The 17,612-nt window shown below is 35.2% G+C and overlaps 1 protein-coding gene across 1 annotated transcript in view; it reads right to left on the bottom strand.

The window, feature by feature from the left end:
* LOC127180122 (kelch-like protein 29) overlaps positions 1-15,219 on the bottom strand; it is a 156,731-nt gene extending 141,512 nt beyond the window's left edge. Inside the window, exons 1-2 of the mRNA XM_051134083.1 lie at positions 15,042-15,219; positions 11,862-11,933 (exon numbers count right to left, since the gene is read on the bottom strand). The gene's annotated coding sequence lies outside the window, so the exon portion shown is untranslated. The remainder of the gene's footprint in view (positions 1-11,861; positions 11,934-15,041) is intronic.
* Positions 15,220-17,612: the final 2,393 nt, after the last annotated feature.

The raw sequence follows: 17,612 nt of genomic DNA, 5'->3' as shown, positions 1-17,612 counted from the left end.
AAGCTGCATTATGGATTAGCTTCATATGAATGCACTCTACTAAATATTTCAGAGCCACGTTCTCATCTGCAAAAAACAATTCTGTGAAAGCTCTCTGGCATACAGCTATGTGGGAAATCAAGAGCATAAATATGCAAATCATAAACTTGTAAGAATGCAAATATGTTTATTTGTCTGCATCCTTTCAAGCACATTTTATTTTCATATATCATTGATACATGAATCACTTTTGTTTGTTGGATTCAGAAAACAAAACGCATTTGCATAATAAGATTTCTCACAGAACACTTTTCTTCCTCAAAACAAAACTGTCATGCAAATAGAGCAAAAACAGCCTTATAATTACTCAAACTTGCCGTTACGTTAATGCACATTCCCTGTGATGGAGTCTTGGGAAACAGCTTTGTGCAAACAAGACCGTGCAGAGAATAACAGTCACACTTCACAATCTCTTACTGGACTGGCCGCCCCACAGGAACCCTTTTCAAATGAGTCTGAAACACTAATTTGACAAATAACTCTGCTTAAACTCAATGCAGCAACTAGCAAAGAAAGGGAGGAACATTCATTATGCGCCATAAGGAGCTCAAATTAAAATATTAATGCAACATATGCATGAGGTTTATTAAAACATGCATTAAAGCCTGACAACTGAGAGGTGACACATTTACCCTAGGGGTGTATGTACAACCAAAATCTAATGTCACGCTAACCGCATATCAGTTTTCTAGCTGCTAAAAATGAACCTTGGGCTGTAATAAGTGATTGTATAAATTACAGCAGCGCATAATACCATATTTTTTTGGAAAAAGGCCTGTACCAGGTTAAAATTGCATTGTTGAGAGAAAAATAAGCTGTATTGGTTTATAAGTCACATTTTATTATTACACTTGGAAATAATGTAAAATAACAGTATTTTAGCTAGACAGCTTAATGCTTTTATCTGTTCACCAAAGCTGCATTTGTTTGATTTAAACAAAACAAAACAAACTGTAATATTGCAAAATATTATTTCAATTTAAAATAGCTGTTTTCTGTGTGAATATATTTTAAAAAGTAATTTATTTTTGCAATGCAAAGCTGAATTTTCAGGATTACTACTCCAGTCTTCAGTGTCACATGATCCTTCAGAAATCATTTTTATATGCCGATTTGCTGCTTAAGAAATATTTAATTATCAATGTTGAAAACATTGTTTTTGCTGCTTAATATTTTAATAAAAATGTTTAAATTAAAATTACTAATTAATTAAAATAGAATGTTTACCAACATTATAAATGCTATAAACATGTATTTTAGCTTACCTAAGTAACTTCACAATAGTGTTAACAAAATTGTGTTTTGTTAACAAAAATATTTGCTTACAGGCTTTTTTTCATGATTAAGAGATGAAGACGAGACGACACAAATGACATCAACATCACTAACTATGATTATATCAACTTGAAATATCACTGACCAAAAAAAAGACAAAAAAAAATTAAAAACTCTATATTCAAAATCTCTCTATTTTCAGCAACAAAAAAGAGGACAGAAAAAAAAAAAAACAGACCTACATGAATTTTCATGCTTGAGGTTGCCAGATGTCAAGTGTTTAAATCCCCCATCAGAGCTTTTCTATATAGTTAAAAAAAAGGGGCAATAATTCTGAAACTTCTCAAATGACAACAATCATAATGAGTAATTGTGACTATAATTTTCATTAGTTTAACCATTATGCAGCATGGCTAAATTTGGACTTTTTTTCCCCAAACTTTTAGCAAACTAAAACTTGACTAAACAAAAAACAGCTCACTATTAGGTTGACTAAATATGAGAAACTATCAAGACATTTGACTAAAACACTACTCCACAACAAACCATTTATATGCAAGAGTTTTCACAACAGAAAAGGAATGTGAATAAGCATAAAATAAACAAATTATAGTGGCTTTCATAATAAACCAATTAGCCAAGCCTAACTTAATTTATTTCAAGCGAAACTGAATCTACCGGTGTGTGGGAAATGCTCTATGCAAATAAACTTAAGCACATGTACTTCTCTCATTCAGCATCAGTCCAAATGTTTTGCATGCTTGATGTTAATTGCATTTCAGATGATAAAAGAAATGTGAATTATTATTCAGTAAAATATGATACTCCATATTATGACTAAGACTTTTTTCATTGCATGAATCAAACTCAACCAGAATGCAACAATTTGAGTTTATGCATCATCTTTTTATATTATATTGCTGTGCGCGGGCAGAAACAAATCATATAAAACACTGAGATCACTCACAGTCACATTAACCTTCATCTCGCCAACAGTATCTCATCAGAGACGGCTCATGTGACCTCCACTGACCTCACTCCTATTAGTACTCATTGCATCCTTAAACATTTCACAGCCGTGCCGCATGACTGTAAATTGCCAACTCGCACTGAAAATAATGACTTCGGGTCATTTCTGCCCACTGATCTTCTGCGGTATAAATGCTACAGAGGTGTTGCACAGCAGGCTGCATACAGTCATGCCGTCCAGGTCTAATATATCCTGTGTCTCTTTTAGTCTTTAGGATGGTGTATGATAATGATGCAGGACAGCAGCAGGGAAGGAAGGAAAGAAAAAAGCATCATTTGGCTTCCTGGCCGCAGTTTGCCGTCAGCAGCACCTGCACCGCTGGCCGCGCGGTAAAGCAGTATTATTACAATGTCAGCTTTAATCAACATTGTAGTCAGCAGTGAGATTGTGCAGCGCTGCAGTTGTGTAGGAGTGTGGTGTCCTGATCAGCCCACTGACCACTGGAAACACACGGACAGTAACGCCCTGCTTTCAACTGCCGTTCAAGGAATATTAGGCCTACAGTGATCAACCGCTGTCCTCGTTAAGGAAATGTTTCAGCATGAATGTTCTCCATACATACTTTCACTAACTTATTTACAGAGCTGCAGTGAATCATTGTGATTTATGTCAAAGCTACTGGTCAAAAGTTGTTTGCTGGTTCAAAACCACTTTGCTGGTTCAAGCTCTCTGCTTAATATTTTTGTGAAAACTGATTTGCTGGCCTTTGCTGGTTTAAGCTGGTCTGACCAGTTCTCTGCTTAATCTTTTTGTGAAAACTGGTTTGCTGGTCTTTGCTGGTTTAAGCTGGTCTGACCATCTCTCTGCTTAATATTTTTTGAGAAAACCGATTTGCTGGTCTTTGCTGATTTAAGCTGGTCTGACCACCTCTCTGCTTAATATTTTTTGAGAAAACCGATTTGCTGGTCTTTGCTGGTTTAAGCTGGTCTGACCACCTCTCTGCTTAATGTTGTGTGGAAACTGGTTTACTGGTTTTTGCTGGTTTAATCTGGTTTGACCATCTCTCTACTTAACGTTTTTGTGGAAACTGGTTTGCTAATTTAAGTTGGTCTGACCACCTCTCTGCTTAATATTTTTTGAGAAAACCGATTTGCTGGTCTTTGCTGATTTAAGCTGGTCTGACCACCTCTCTGCTTAATATTTTTTGAGAAAACCGATTTGCTGGTCTTTGCTGGTTTAAGCTGGTCTGACCACCTCTCTGCTTAATGTTGTGTGGAAACTGGTTTACTGGTCTTTGCTGGTTTAATCTGGTTTGACCATCTCTCTACTTAACGTTTTTGTGGAAACTGGTTTGCTAATTTAAGTTGGTCTGACCACCTCTCTGCTTAATATTTTTTGAGAAAACCGATTTGCTGGTCTTTGCTGATTTAAGATGGTCTGACCACCTCTCTGCTTACTATTTTTTGAGAAAACCGATTTGCTGGTCTTTGCTGGTTTAAGCTGGTCTGACCACCTCTCTGCTTAATATTTTTTGAGAAAACCGATTTGCTGGTCTTTGCTGATTTAAGCTGGTCTGACCACCTCTCTGCTTAATATTTTTTGAGAAAACCGATTTGCTGGTCTTTGCTGGTTTAAGCTGGTCTGACCACCTCTCTGCTTAATGTTGTGTGGAAACTGGTTTACTGGTCTTTGCTGGTTTAATCTGGTTTGACCATCTCTCTACTTAACGTTTTTGTGGAAACTGGTTTGCTAATTTAAGTTGGTCTGACCACCTCTCTGCTTAATATTTTTTGTGGAAACCGATTTGCTGGTCTTTGCTGGTTTAAGCTGGTCTGACCACCTCTCCACTTAATATTTTTTGTGAAAACTAATTTGCTGGTTTAAGATGGTCTGACCAGCTCCCTGCTTGATATTTTTGTGGAAACTAGTTTGCTGGTCTTTGTTGGTTTAATCTGGTCTGACCGTCTCTCTGCATACTATTTTAATGTAAACTGGTTTCCTGGTCTTTGCTGGATTACACTGTTCTGACCACCCTTAGATTACCAAAATGCAGAAAAAAACAGCCTAAGATGGTTTAAGTTGTTAACTGTAATCATAATTTTAGCTACAAATCACATTAATTATTTAAGATGTTTGCTCTTTGAGCATCAATGACTGTATGTTTTGTGACAGTTTATCTGGAGCAGTAAAGTAAAAACCCTACACACCCTCTAAGCTATTTGGTTTCCCAGCATGCTCAGCACATTTGAGTTCTCAACCACTGTGACTTTATGATGCTGAGATCTAGTTTCGTCACTTTGACAACTGAGAAACTCATAAAACTCGTGCAAACACACACTGATGCTGGAGAAGGAAACTTGAGAATTTAGGAACTGAGAGTCTGTTATGCAACTTTATCAGAAGAGAAATATAATGTAAAATCTTATTGTTAAATGCTAAACATCTTACACATATTGCAAAGGGTTAAACAAATGTAGGAGCACATATATACAGCGCAGCATCACTTTTCATTCAATTGCTACTCTCTGTCAGACCATAAACCCAATATCATTTAACTCAAAATTGAGACGTCACTCTTTATTAACTGCATCAGTTTGCACATTTCTTTTAAGTCTGACTTGATTACATACATACAGAGTAACACCACACCAGTCTCATATTAGTCTGGTGTGGTTTCAATGCTGAAAAATGCAGGAAAAATTCATTCTAACCAAATGCAGACGGCAGCAGTTTTATACACTCATTTCAGAGCAATCACAATAGTTTAAGACTAAAAATGCTGCTGAAAAACCTTACGATCAAAGTAGCATCAGGTTGCAGTGACGTCTGAGATCTCTATATGACCAGAAACACACGTCTACTCCAAGCTCATCTGCAGGAAGATCTATTGAAACAAAGCCAGTCCTCCAGCTGCACTGCCACGGGCGTTTAACCCCACGGGTGGAAACCAGAGACGACAGGACGGAGCTGTCTCACTGCATTCCCATCTAACCACCCATAACACACCTTCACCTCCATCTAACTGCATCCAACATCTTATTCTCATGTGATTTTAATCCAAGCTGACTTTATATTAGTCCAGTCAAAGAATAAATGTCACCAGAAATATTCCTCAGCTAATATTGGAGATGGACTCATTTGAATTTGTGGAGATGAGTTTGAAAAAATGCAACGTATTTTGCATTTTTAAAAATGCAATCTATTAAATGCATTAATTTTAATGCTCAATTTCAATGACACATTTAAAATAGAACCTTAAGGTGTGTGCTTTTGAGGACTGGGTGATATTTAATTATATTTATTAGAATTAAATATAAGTATAATATTTAAATAAAATTAAATAATTAATGAATATAACAGAATAAAATTAATTTAATTTAATAAATCACAAATCATTAAAGATGATTTAACTAGCAAATTAAAATTAAACAACACTGTGATGCTTTTAATGCACTTTTTATCTGGTCATTAAGCTGTCATAGATTAGTTCATGATCATTTCTTGATTATCTTTAATTAGACTGTTACTGTCATTTATGCTTTGCATAAAATATTTTAATCTACTTGAAATGAGGGTTCCTCTAAATTAGTGCTTTTTGGGTTCAGTGGTTAATTAATTAGATAATTTAATAAGTGAATAGCTAACAATTTAAATCATAACAATGTAAAATTATTATTTTTTTAAATCTAAAACTCTGAAATGTGAAAAAATATTTATATATAAAAAAATAATAATATTTTATTGGTAACGATTACCTGATATCAAAGAACCACAAACATGCAAAGGTGTTGTTAATTATTAAAACATTAATTCAAAATTTCAGGTGAACTTAAAGTAAATATTCTAAGTCATTCTAATGTTTTACCTGCTACTTTACATTTGATAGTCCCTCAGTTACATAGAATATTGTCAAAAAGCTGGAAAACACCCAAACTCAAAGCAACACAAGCACTTTTAAAAACTCTCTCTCATTCCACAACGTCAAAAGCAGAGAGACGGAGTGATAACACTTTCATGCACTAAAACAGGGAGCTGATTTCCCAAACCATTTTAAATATTTCATTAGGAATTCATGTTGCTTCACGCATGGTTAGCGGCCTCGACTCGCGGCGAGGTCAGACAGAGTGCAGTGCGCCAGCAGGTTATGAGCCCAGTTCACTGACGGGGCGCTTCAACTTCACTGCTGTAACCCCTTCACCACCGACAGCCAGCGCATATTATTGAACCTGAATGCTTTTCTGGACCAAAGAATTAACATGCACTTGATTAAACATCTGATCCTGGCAGAGGTGTGAAATATGACATGAAACGTTCAATCAAAAATCAACAGTGCTATATTCATAGAAGTTACATTTGCAACATAACATGAATGTTACGGAGACATCTGCATGGATTCTCTCAATGAACAATGAATGAGTCAGACATGCATATGCATGACTCGCACACATGAAGCAGTCATCCAGATGGGTTACCATAAGCACAGATGTGCTTTGTAAAATAAACACATGCAACCGCATCAAAATCTGAGGACTCAATTTAGATACGCCTCTGTTTGCATATAAGAACTCTAATAAGCAAAACCTACCAAAAATGTGAACATGATTAGCAAAAGTGTGAAGAAATGTAAAACATACTGATAACTTTGGCACATGTAATGGCAATGGTTTATGGAACCAATAGGGATGTTTAACAATTAATCGCAATCAGTTGCATCCAAAATAAAAGTTTTTGTTTACATAATATATGTGTGTGTGCTGTGTATATTTATTTACATTATTATTACTACTATTATTATTATTATTATTATTATTATTATTATTATTGTTAAGTACACATACATGCATGCATATATTTAAAAAAAAACATCTTTGAATTTCATTCACTCTTTTGCATAAAACCTCATTAGTAAAATCAAAACAATTCTGAAAAAAGTTGTTTGAGGGTCCATTAATGGCATAATATTAACGCAAGTAAAGAATTTTATAAGACTAAACATAACAAATGTTAAAGAAGTCCACTTCCAGAGCAAAATTTTACAGATAATTTACTCACCCCCTTGTCATCCAAGATGTTCATATCTTTCTTTCTTTAGTCAATAAGAATTTGTTTCTTCAGGGAAATATATATATATATATATATATATATATATAGTTATAGTGGACTTTAATGGTGCTCCCAAGTTTGAACTTCCAAAATGCAGTTCAAATGCAGCTTCAAAAGGCTCTAAATGCCAAGGAAGGGTCTTATTTAGCAAAACGACCATTTTTTAAACAAAGCAACAATTGATACACTTTGTGACCTCAAACACGCTTCTTTTCTAAGTCTGTGTGTTTTTTTCGGTTCAATATAGTCAGTACAGTTAGGGTATGTCTAAAAACTCTTCCCCAACTTCAAAATCGCCCTACATTGCTGCAGAAGTACCAACCCAGTGTTTACAAAGTGAACATGCGAAGAAGATCAAGCGGCCTTTACAAAAAAAAGGTAAAACTGCAATGTAGGACGATTTTGACGCTGAAGAAGAAAACGAGACGGGAGTTTTTCGACATACCCTAACTGTACTGACCCGGATTGCACAGACTATGCATCGCAGAGACGAGACAAGATGAGCATTTCAGATTAAAAAGTATATAAATTGTCAATTTATTTAGAAAATGACAGATTGTTTCACTAGATAAGACTCTTCTTCCACGGCTGGGATCGTTTAGAGCCATTTGAAGCTGCATAAAAACTGCATTTTGGAAGTTCAAACTTGGGGGCACCACTGAAGTCCACTATATGGAGAGCATTCCTGAAATATTTTCCTCATGAAACATAATTTCTTATCGACTGAAGAAAGAAACACATGAACATCTTGGATGACAAGGGAGTGAGTAAATTATGTTTTGTTCTGTTATGGAAGTGAACATCTCCTTTAACTACTACATGACTGAATCAAATACAATTGGCTCCTACCCTAATCTTTCAAACACTGCAAAAGTGCACAGTTAAATAAATACAAAAATAAATCTAACTATAATATTCTCTACAGCGACTGCATCCATATCCACAGTCACATAATACACAATTACTCACAGAAAACAAACCATTCTAGCTTTGTTTTCAGATGAAGTTTACTCACTAGCAAATATGAGTCATGTTTTTGATGGATGAAACAAACATGCACTTCTGAAAATGTGTGTCCTTCACATGATGCACCAAGCCAGAAAAGGCTTTTTACTGCATCACGCAGAATAAAGATTCATCAGCAGATGAATATCAGTGGATCACTGCATTTGTTTATTTCACTTATTAAACATCAAACCGAGAGGTCTGGTCTCTGTTGTGGCTGAATATTCAGACAAATTAAATTAATCCGCATGCTGCACAAGATCTGTAAGTAAATTGGCTCTGCAAGCAAACTTAAGTCCTTCGTTTTCAGATGAGTAAACAAAAGCGCAAGCGCCACCATCGATTTTCATTCACAACTGGCCTATTTAACGCAACGCTGCAGCCATGCACACAAAAGTCCAGACGCTGTCAGCAACCTCCGAATGAGTTCAAGACGGTGGTCTGTTAAACACAATGCTAGAAACAACAGTGCAAAGTCTTGAAATCATTTGCTCACCCTCATGTCACTCTAAACCTGCATGACTTTCATTCTTCTGTGGAAGATTTTTTTTGCATCTTTTTCCTCAGCTCCCATTGACAGTGCATGCAAACAAGAACTGGTCCAGTATTCGGAATGATTCATTTTGTTTTTCACAGAAACAGGTCTGGAAGAACATGATGGCGAGCAAATGACAGAATTTTGTATTTCTGCATGAGCTACTCCTTTAACAACAGCAAATCTACAGGAAACGGCACCTTGAGCGAGGTACTTTCTATTCAATCTTCTGAGGAATAAAGTTAGAAATGGCTCCTTCCACAAAGGCCATCTTGTAAGGAGCGCACATGACCCAGTTCTAGAAGGGTGCTTCAATAACATTAGCAAAAGCAATTAACCTTTAGCCGGCAGCTCCTTAAAGTGAACAGGGTGCAAATACGTTCCTTTATTCACACTGATTACATATACTATAATAGACAAGCACATGAGATACTGACCTAGAACGGATGGAAGCCCACGTGTAAACTCTTTGAGACAATGTGGGCTTACTACGTTTGTTTTCTAAGAGAAAAAAAAAAAAAAACACTCCTAGTTCTCAAAGATGACTACTTGGGGGGGAAATGATCATAATAAACTAGTCTAAGGTGGTTTATGATGGTCAAGCTAAAGTTTAGCTGGTCTAACCCATCTAAATCCAGCAAAAGAGACCAGTTTGGGCAGTCTGGGAAACCAGATAACCACTTTAGGCTGGTTTAAGCTATTTTTCAGCAGGGCTACTAGGTTACATCATAAAATAGCCTATTTTCGCCAATTCTGAAGCAAAATGAAACACCTATGACCATAATAACGTATTATCTAATATACAAATGACTGCTTTACTTAGTGGAGCCATTTACTTTGTAAATATAATAATACCACATTAGCTTTAAAGCAGCATCGTGTTCTTTCAGTGTTCAGTTTCAATTCCAGTGGAACAGCAGAACCAGATAATCAAGCTCCACAGGTTCGCTTGAAAATTACAGGTAGCTTTTTTGGAGGCCTAAGACTCTGCGGGAAAGATTTCCAGGAGCTGGATTGGGCCCGTCTAATCTGAAAGAAACATCCACTTCATGGTGATTCGTATTTTCTGAATGTAAAAGAACAGCTTGCATGCAGGTGTGATTTTAGCATATCAAAAAATGCTGGCCATCTCAGGAGATGAATGAGGTTACTGGAGGTTAAACAGGAGATTTACTTTGTTAAACCTCAATCAACGTACAAGCTCTTTAAAAAGTGAAACAACATGAAACGTCCACGGAATATTGATGAAGACATTAGATAGTCAAACCCAGTTTTTAACAAAACCACTGAGATGACTGCTGGAAATGTTAAGAGTTGGATGTAAGAACCCTCTTAATAGAAAAGACAATACATAGAAACTGGATATTAATATTAATTAATTTTAGCATTAACACCTAATTAATCTGTGATAGTGTCATAATTAGAATATGAATGTGGTGTTTTCACAGAGATTCATAACCTTGGCCTGGTAACTCAAGGATCCTGGGTTCAAATCTCACAAACACTCAAATATCAAAGGCATTGGGAAGCTGAATTCATCTACATTTTTGCTAAATTCATACCTATGTATGCAATTCACTGCCGTTTCCAGCTCAAACGAACTCTATTGTAAGGGTGTCACAACAAATAATCTTTCGAATTGATTCTTAGCTTAGTTTTTAACAGCAGATGGCGCTCTAGGTTAGTTTTTAACTTCACACTCAAATGCTAATGAAGAAAACGCTTGTGCATTCAACTGAGTAATTTAAGTGGTTAAATGTACTTGCACGACGACTTTTATGCTTTTATGATGTGAGACTAATGTAAATACAGTCCACTGTGAATACTCTTGTGATTCACTCAAAACTTTTTCAACCTTCATAAATTATTTTTTTAAGTTCAAGTGGTGTGTGTGTGTGTGTGTGTGTGTGTAAGAAACTGGAAGCAAGCAGAGTTTGGCTATTTCTAAAGCACTAAAAAAATAAGTTCGAGAATCACGACGCATTCAGAAAAACTGTAGAATTGATTTATCATGACACCCCTACTCTACTGGCAGTAAAACACCAACAGCTTAAAGAGCACAATACTATGTTATGACCTTAAAACACTATTAGGACATGATTTGCAAACAAATACATCTTGGTGTTTGCATCAGATAACCAGCTCTATACTGTATGTTTGGCTTTTTCTGACAGAGTAAACTTGCTTGTAAGCTCACCCGGTAAAGTACTTCTAAAATGGCATGGTTGCTTTGGCAAATGCATTTTTATGTTATGTTTCCTTTTGTTATCACTATCAGTTAGGTCTAGTGTTGCTGGTATGTTATTCCAAGTGCAATATTAGCATGCCTTTAGCACTACTCATTGGACATATGGGGCTCAAAACGTGCAAGAAGCAACTTAATATTTTGCAGAAATGTTGTGCACATATTTGGTTATTTAACACAAACTACTGATTCATTGGATTTCCTGCAAAATAACTAAATAGACTCCACCACCACAATATAAAATTATTCACACCGTGACAAACATGCATTAACATTGTATTAGAATTCCTAATTTGATAGTGACAAACCAATTTTCTGAATCCGACACACTGCTGACATTGCAGATCTCATGGTTTTCAATGCACATCTAACTTGGGTTTTCCCTGTAATCTCTATCTATACATCCTGGCTCCTCTGAGACCGTCACACAGCAGGGATCCCAGCATGAGATCTCAGCCACAACTCCATCCTCAAAGAACCACATCCATCATCATCATAAATGCCTCAAGAGCACAAAACCACCAGTGACGAATCACATCCAGAACATATTCAAGGAATGTTCCAGGTTTCACTGTGTGGACAACATCTGCACAGAAAATAAATTCAACTACTTGCTCCGTTTGATTCATAATCAAACATTAAATCACAGATATAAGACAAACGTCTTGCTGAATTTCAAAACTACTCACCACACGGTGTCTCTGAACGATGCACATCATATAGGACAGTCGTGCGCTTTTCTCCTTTAAATCACACGCCACCTGTTAAAGAAATGAGAAACGTCCATCATAAATAAGTCATTAATCAGGTGATTTTAGAGCGCTGCTCAGAGGACACAGGGACACTTAACATGGTTTTCAATGTCAAGTCAGCATGAACCTGTTTTTAACGACCTCTCGAAGGCAATAAATCAGATCTCTAGTCATAAATGATTTTACAGAACACCCGCATCAACTGTTATTAAAGCAGAAGAATAATAATCCACAGAAACACATGAAACCTTCACGAAAGCAACCATGAGTGAAGATCAAAACAAAAGACAAATAAAATAATTTATAAATTAATCAAAATGGATTTTAACCCCACAATTACTCCCAAATTGTCATAACAGTAATGCAAAAAAAAAAAAAAAAAAAAAAAAAAATCTAAAATATATCTTCTGCATTAATGGGACTGATGTTTTTACAGTAATGAGATTTGAGGTGAAATGTCATTAATTGGCATTAAAATGTCAAAATGCAACAACAAAAAAACCCTAATAGCCCTAAAAATAGACTTTATTTAATACATTTTGTGGTTTTGTTGTGAAATATGCCTCAGACAGGTTTCGTTAGATTCACTCATCTCATCTGAACTCCGTTCAAACACAGATGAGCGCTTCAGATGAGTGTAAAGTCGTTCATTCATGAGCTGCATCTCTGCAGAAGTTTTGATCTGAGTGAAATCTGGGCTGGATCTGAAGATCTCCAACACTTACTGAAGCCTAAAGACCTAAAGACCAGCGTCAACATGAAGACAGCACTCAATTAATGTCCTTTCCAAGACAGATCTCCAATTAATTCATCTCATTCTTCTGCCCGTCATAGTCGCCACAGAGCTGAAGGTCTGGCAGCAATTTTAACCATCTGTGTGATTTTACAAACCTCTAGATATGTAAGCTCATTGTGGAAAATGTAAATTTGCTGTTGAAAACATTGAGGTTGACAATATAAGCAAACGTTTCATCAAACTCATTTGTGTAATTAGACTTTTGACTAAATTTTAGGAGTGACTGACAGCATTAGATAAACAAGCTTTTACTTCATTAAGTGGCAATTAGTGGCAGAGTATAATATCTGACAAACATTTTTCAGCTAATAATCAAGGATGACTTTGTGTTTGAATGATTTGGGACATTTCTGACAGCGAAATTCCAGCAAACAAGACATAAACTGACCCGCAAGACCTGACGGTCACAAAGGTCACAAATCTGCCAATCAACAGCACTACATTCATCTGAACTGTGAGTCTACAGCATCAATAATTCATCACAGCACCTGACAGACATGAACTAACCAGGTAAATCAGAGCTTATCACCTGAACAAATCAATTAATAGATTTCAGCATAATGAATCAGATCAGCACTGCTACACACAATTACTATTGTCTTGATTGCTTGTGAGGGAAGAAAGCAGACTCTATCTTCAAATCAACATCGAACTCTACACATGAAATTAGCACACATTTAAATAATGATTGACAATCTGCAATTCAATGCCAAACAGGCCAATCTCTCCTCATTTAAAGGCGTCAATCAAACACTTTGACAAGTAGAAAGAAACATGTTTAGGCCAATTAAAAGTATATGTGACCCTGGACCACAAAACCAGTCATAAGGGTAATTTTTTTTTAAACCGAGTTATGCATCTGAAATCTGAATAAATAAGCTTAGATATAAGAAATAAGCAAGATACAACTATTCAGGACAAATCTGAAATCTGAGGGTGCAAATAAAATCAAAATACTGAAAAAAAATCACCTTTAAAGTTGTCCAAATGAAATCCTTAGCAATGCACATTACTAATCAAAATTAAGCTCTTATATCTGAAATTTACAAAACATCTTCAGGGTACATGATCTTTACTTAATATCCTAATGATTTTTAGCATAAAAAAAAAAATCATTCATTTTGACCCATAAAATGCACTTTTGACTATTGCTACAAATATACCTGTGCTACTTAAGACTTGTTTTGTGGTCACATATGATACTGCAACACATCAGAACAGAAGTCAACCATCTGCTTACTACATTCAGTTTCCAATAACAGAATCAAATGTTTAATATTGACTCACTCAGCAGTTTGAATCAACTCGACGCAAATACAACAAATCACAAACCGATAGTGAGTGAGAGAAGCTCCATCCTTCTCAAACCAACACAGAACTTAAACACACACACACACAAAAAATATTCTGTATGTTTCCTGTGAGGTAAAATGTCACTGTATTATAGCTTTCCTTTTAATATTTTTGTTCACACATAATTTTATTTAAAGTTGCTGTATGTGTTTTATTCATTTCTGACCTACTGTTGTACAAGACGGTAAGTGTTGTGCACTTGTGGCTCTACATTTATGCATTTAGCAGATATATTTTTAATCCAAAGTGACTGCAAATTAAGCAACAAAATGCACAAAAATACAAATGCTGACACTGGTTTCTATCACATCATGCCTGTAATATCTGTCATTCTATCTACTCACCTAAGGTACTTTGTGAATTAAAAAAATAGTAATGATTAGAAACAAAATATTATACATAGGTCCACTAACCAAACGTGTTATAATCTCAATTAACCAAAAACCAGTGACATTGCAAAGCATGCATCAAAACCTTCTTATGACAAAAGTGTGTAATAGATGGATTTAGTTTCCACACACCACATTAAAAGCCTCATACTGAAATATTCAACCGATTACTGTAAAGTCTTTTAGCAAGCAATAACAATTAACTATATAGCAACATGAAAGCATCAAATCAGAATCAAATATTATTTGCAACATTTAAGAAAGCAGTTTTGATGGATGCACACCTGTAACTGTTTAGAAAGTGAAAACTGCCCTCTCCAGTGTCTCTTTTCCTAAAATGAGGAGGACAGAAGCAGCTTGTAACACTAGTGCCCTTCCAAAACATCCTGCTATAGATCAGAGCACCTGTATTATACAATCTATACCGTCTGAGGAGGAAATAAAGACGCCTTTGCTGCTGTTACATTAGTCTCTCATGAAACCACATGCATAATCACAGTGTTGTATCGCTGGTTAATTCCAGCAGCGGTAGTTTGTAAAGGCGGTCTGATGCTGATCTGAACTCCAGCTGTCTCTTACCTTCAGATGAAGCTGCGCGCGTTTGTTTCATTGTGTGAGAATCCCTCGCGCTGCTGTCAGTGATGATGCTGAGCGCTCGTGCACACGCTGATGAGAAGATGAGGAGGAGGACGATGATGATGATGCTGGGCTCTTCAGCGTGTGTGCGTGTGTGTGTTTGGAGAGTCAGCGCGCTCTGACGGCCTGCGATATGTGCGTGTGCGTGTGTGTAACAGTCCTTCTGCTCCGCCCCTTAAACTCAATAATTACTAAACACACAGCGCCACCTGTCGAGAGATAGAGAAAATGCAGCCGTCACGTTTCGGCAAGTCCTTAAAGATGAAAAGCTTAAAGGAGCAGTTCTCCTTTAACAGACCAGTTTCAGTGTTTATAACTAAAACTAAGGCTATAAAATTTGTTACTCGGAAAGAAAAAAAAAAAAAAAAAAAACTTAAAATATAAAAAATCTTACCCAAACTTTTTGGTAACTTTAACTTGACAATAAAATAACTTAAACTAACACTGAAATATAAAAATAATTTTAAAAATATAGACATGTGAAAATAATTGTAAAAAAAATGAAGAAAACACACATCAAAATGACTAAAACTTTGAAATTAGCCTGAAAAAAATAACATATAAAAATTAAAAAATCATAATAATAAACTATAATAGTTTCTCAATGATTTTAAAATTACACTGATGCAAGCGCATCAATTTAATATAAGAAATAATAAATATAAGCTACGCATTAAGTTATAAAGAACTCAATGTATTTTTTAAAAATATTAAAAAATTATCCATACAATTATAAAATATAAAATTATTCATATAGTAAAACTACTTTTACATGCATTTATGCTGTCAGAATATATCTGCTTTTATGAGCTCATATTAAGGATTTTTTTTTCTTATATTCCTTGTATATTATATTCTTGTGTGTGTCCACTTTTTGTAAAACGTGTAATTTAGATACCTAGATGTTTTTTCCTTTTCTTTGTTACTTTTGTTCATTTTAAGGTCCAGCTATAATATTTCATTCATTTGAATACAGTTCGTATAAAGTGTTATTTTCAAGATATATACCAATGTTAAAGATGTGTCTATAACACAAGCAACGACAAATAGGCTAAAAAAAAATTATATGGGGAATATTTAAAATAGTAACCACATGTAAAAATGTTTTTCTGTCTATGCTCTATAAACACTTTAAACTATTTTAATTGTGTCCATATTTTAAAACTTTATATTCTACATCTACATTTTCACCTCTTATCATTTCTTAACTTCACAGATTGAACTTCATGCCTTGACTTCCTTTCTATTCTATCTTTCCTTTCTTCCATCTCTGACTTGAATTCCTTACTGTAGTCTCATTTTTCTAAATAATCTTTATCTAACACAAGAAAAATAAAGTTTTAAAAATGGCATTATTTGCATTTTATTCCCTGTTTATGGTAATAAATCTTATGCCAAAGAGTTTTCTACTTTTCACCATGATACAGTCCTCCTTTGAGGTTATTTTATCATTTAGAGAAATAGTGTCCTTTTAATTAAGAACAGTATATTACAACTTCTGAAATAACATACTTAGGCTGCTCAAATGTTAGCAGTATACTATATGCTAACTATATGCCATGAATTCAATATTCTATACGCTATGCATGTTCAATATTAAGCGACAACGTCTCAGATTCACATTTAATACATGACTGACATCTACTGGTGATGATGTGCACGTGCAGAAGAACTATGAAATATGAGAGCACTTTAAAGGGAGAGACTTCAGTGAACGAATCGATGCATGAAAGTGAAAAAATAAAAATAATTTAAATAAAATAAATAAATAAATAAAAACATTGCCCCGTTTCTAAGATTTTTACAAAATACAGCAGTAATTCGTTTTTTAAACAGTAGCTTATATCATATGCCAATATTCAAACTGCCTACAGTGTAAAAGCCTCTCCTCCAAGTATTTTTAAGGATTCTCTAGATTAATATTCATGATATAGAGCTACCGATTACAGATAGAGGGGGAGAGTGGGGTAAGTTGAGCCAGTGGGTATCTTGGTAGCTGTACACTTTTACTGTCATGTGACCATGTATTTTGGAATCACACATACTTTCTGCCAGACTGTGAAAAAGAGAAACACATGGGAGGAGTGGAAGGCACCCATATACTCTAAAAACTGTTTTTGCCTTGTCAAAGTAAACTTTTTAGCATAACAGATGTAATGGCTGTTACATCAAAACAAATGTATCCAGGTCTAAAAATGAAGTTCAGATGCAAAACCAGCTAAAAGCCATCTCTGTCAAATGAAATGCATTTTTTAAAGAAAGACGTCAGATGGATTTAGCTGGATTTGCATCTGAACTCTTCAACTATTTATGATGCATATATTTACCAACATATAAAACCATGCAAATCATTTAGCTAAAAATATGCACCTGAATTGGTAAGCTAGCTAGTTTTTTCCACAATGCCAGCTATATGGCAAAGTGAACCAATTGCTATGGGGTAGGTAGAGCCAGCACTTTAATTTACCCCACCATGAAACCCTGAAGTTAAGTTAAATCTCAGAAGTATAAACT

This window comes from Labeo rohita, chromosome 17 (assembly GCF_022985175.1).
Source record: "Labeo rohita strain BAU-BD-2019 chromosome 17, IGBB_LRoh.1.0, whole genome shotgun sequence".
Taxonomy (NCBI): Eukaryota; Metazoa; Chordata; class Actinopteri; order Cypriniformes; family Cyprinidae; genus Labeo; species Labeo rohita.
The sequence above is the reverse complement of the archived record's forward strand: the minus strand, read 5'-3'. Positions and strand labels throughout refer to the sequence as shown.